This window comes from Otolemur garnettii, unplaced genomic scaffold, assembly GCF_000181295.1.
Source record: "Otolemur garnettii isolate 467f Iridium unplaced genomic scaffold, OtoGar3 scaffold00003, whole genome shotgun sequence".
NCBI lineage: Eukaryota > Metazoa > Chordata > Mammalia > Primates > Galagidae > Otolemur > Otolemur garnettii.
In genome coordinates, this window is record NW_003852398.1 from 37,806,745 (window position 1) to 37,810,258 (window position 3,514).

At 42.1% G+C, this 3,514-nt stretch overlaps 1 protein-coding gene across 2 annotated transcripts in view; it reads left to right on the forward strand.

Annotated features, from left to right (window-relative positions):
- The window catches only part of CDC23 (cell division cycle 23), a 33,059-nt gene that overhangs the window by 4,229 nt on the left and 25,316 nt on the right, over positions 1 to 3,514 (forward strand). The window lies entirely within an intron of this gene.

Sequence of the window (3,514 nt, forward strand, 5' to 3'; positions counted from 1 at the left end):
AGGCACCTGCCACAATGCCCAGGTATTTTTTGTTGCAGTTTTTAGAGTCTCACTTTATTGCCCTTGGTTGAGTGTCGTGGCAGCGTCACACAGCTCACAGCAACCTCCAACTACTGAGCTTAGGTGATTCTCTGGCCTCAGTCTCCTGAGTAGCTGGGACTACAGGCACCTGCCACAACGCCCAGCTATTTTTTTTGTTGCAGTTTGGCCAGGGTTGGGTTTGAACCCGCAACCCTCGGTATATGGGGCTGGCGCCCTACCCACTGAGCCACAGGCACCGCCCCTCTAAATAGGTTTTTAAAAAACATTTTATATATTCATTTCCAGGTACAGATTGAGAATCTTTATCTGAAATGTTGGAGATGTGGTGTTTCAGATTTTGGACTTTTTTGGATTTTGGAATGTTTGCGTTATATTTAGCTGTTGAGCATCTTTATTCTAAATATACAAAATCTGAAATGCTCCAAATAGCATGTTCTTTGAGTGTCATGTTGGCACTCAAAACAGTTTTGTATTTTGGATTTCAGATTTACGATTTGGGATACTCTACCTATATTAGCATAATTCAGGTTTGTCAAGAGTGGTAGCTTATTACAGTTATAGATTATGTTTAATTAAACTTTTTTACCCCATTTTTTGTATTGTGGTCAAGTACACATAAGATTTATTATCTTAATCATTTAAATGGACAATTCAGTGCTGTTATATATATTCATAATGTGTAGCCATCACCACCATCCATCTCAAGAATGCTTTACTCTTTTAAAACTGAAACTCTACACCTATTAAACAGTAACTATCCATTGCCCTCTCCCTATAGTCCTGGTAACCGCCATTCTTTGTTGTGATTTTTTTTTTTTTTGGAGACGGAGTCTTAGTATGTTGCCCTTGGTAGAGTGCTGTGGTCACAGCTCACAGCAACCTCAAACTCTTGGGCTTAAGCGATTCTCTTGCCTCAGCCTCCCAAGTAGCTGAGACTACAGGCACCTGCTACAATGCTTGGCTATTTATTTTTTGTTGCAGTTATTGTTGTTTAGCGAGCCTGGGTTAGGTTCCATCCCTCCAGCTTCTGTGCATGTGGCAGGCGCCATAAACACTGTGCTATGGGCACCAAGCCTGTCATGATTTTTTTTTTTTTTTTGAGACAGAGCCTCAAGCTGTCGCCCTAGGTAGAATGCTATGGCATCACAGCTCACAGCAATCTCCAACTCTTGGGCTCAAGCAATTCTCCTGCCTCTGCCTCCCAAGTAGCTGGGACCACAGGCGCCCATCACAACGCCTGGCTTTTTTTTGGTTGCAGATGTCATTGTTGTTTGGGGGGCCTGGGCTGGATTTGAACCCTCCAGCTCAGGTGTATGTGGCTGGTACCTTAGCCTCTTGAGCCACAGGCGCCGAGCTGTGATTTTTTTTTTTTTAAGAGATGGGGTCTTATTCTGTTGCCCAGGGTACAGTGCAGTGGCATAGTCATGGCTCACTGCAACCTTCAACTCCTGGGTTCAGGCCTCCTATGTAGCTGGGACTATAGGTATGCACTATGCCTGGCCAATTTCTTTTTTATTTTTATTTTATTATTTATTTATTTATTTTTTGCAGTTTTGGCCAGGGCTGGATATAAACCTATCACCTCCGGTTATATGGGGCCGGCGCCCTACTCTTTTGAGCCGTAGGCGCTGCCCTTCTTTTTTATTTTTTAAGAGATTGGGTTTGCTTTGTTATTCAGGTTGGTCTGAAACTCCTGTCCTTGGAGGATCCTTTCATCTCCGCCTTTGGAATCAATGGGATTAGAAGCATGAGCCACCATGCCTGGCTCTCTAAGATTTTGACTACTCTAAGTGTCTCATATAAGTGGAATCATGCAATATTTGTCTTTTTGTGACTAGCTCAGATCACTTACCCTGATGTCCTCAAGGTTCACCCATGTTGTAGCACATATCAGAATTTCTCTCCTTTGAAAGGCTTAATAAAATACTCCATGTTGTTTATATACTACATTTTGCTTATCCCCATGAACTTAAGAAAGATATTTTGAAATTGCAGGACTTAAAGAGTTACTCTTTTATATAAAATCTTTATCCGTCTAGAAGCACTCATTTGGACAAGTTATGGTAGAATGAGGCAGCATTTGCTGAATTATGGGAGAAAAATTTCCTTAAGACACATGTATAAAATGTTAAAAAGTGAATGTCTTAAACACTTAAATTTTTTATTTGAAAATAATTTTGAACTGATAGAAGAGCTCTAAAAATTAATAGTAAGGGCTGGGCTTAGTGGCTCATACCTATAATCCCAGCACTCTGGGAGGCTGAAGCAAGTGGATTGCCTGAATTCACGAGTTCTAGAACAGCCTGAGCCAGAACGAGACCCTGTCTCTAAAAATAACCGTGTGTTGTTGTGGACACTTACAGTCCTAGCTACTTGGGAAGCTGAGGCAAGAGAATTGCTAGAGCCAAAAGTTTGAGGTTGCTGTGAGCTGTGACACCACAGCACTCTACCAAGGACAACAAAGTGAGACCGTCTCACAAAGGAAAAAAAAAATAGTAAGAATACCTATATGCCCTTTGTCACATATTGTGAACATTTTATTCTATTTGCTGTATTTTTTCTTTTTTCTCTCATTATCCCTCTCTACTCAAACACAATTTTTTCTCTCTGAGCCATCTGAGAGTAGGTTGCAGATTATGCCTCAGTGTGTATCTCTTTAGAATAGGGATATTTTTCCTTTTTTTTTTTTTTTTAGACAGAGTCTGACTTTGTCACCCTCAGTAGAGTGCCCTGGCACATAGCTCACAGCAACCTCAGACTCCTAGCTCAAGTGATTCTCTTGCCTCAGCCTCCCAAGTAGTTGGGACTACAGGTGCCCGCCACAGTGCTGGGCTATTTTTAGAGATGAGGTCTCGCTCTAGCTCAGGCTGTTCTAGAACTTGTGAGCTCAGGGAATCCAGCAGCCTTGCCCTCCCAGAGTGCTTGGATTATAGGAATAAGCCAAGCTCATTCTGTGCCTGGCCTACCTTCAGTAAATTGATCAAAAACATTCGTACCATGGTTTATTTATTTATTTATTTTGGTCAGGGCTGGGTTTGAACCCGCCACCTCTGGCATATGGGGCCAATGCCCTACCCTTTTGAGCCACAGGTACCGCCCCTATTTTTAAATATTTTTAATTTTTTAATTTTTCTTTTTTGAGACACAGTCTCAAGTTATTGCCCTCGTAGAGTGCTGTGTGTCACAGCTCACAGCAACCTCAAACTCTTGGGCTTAAGCAATTCTCTTGCCTCAGCCTCCCAAGTAGCTGGGACTACAGGCACTTGCTACAACGCTTGGCTATTTTTTTGTTGCAGTTGTCATTGTTGTTTTAGGTGGCCCGGGCCAGGTTCAAACCCACCAGCCTTGGTGTATGTGGCCGGCGCCTATCCACTGAGCTGTGAGCACCGCCATGATACCATGGTTTAATCTACTGCTGTATTTTGATTTTGTCATTTGATCCAGTAGTGTCTTCTTTTTTTTTTTTTTTTTT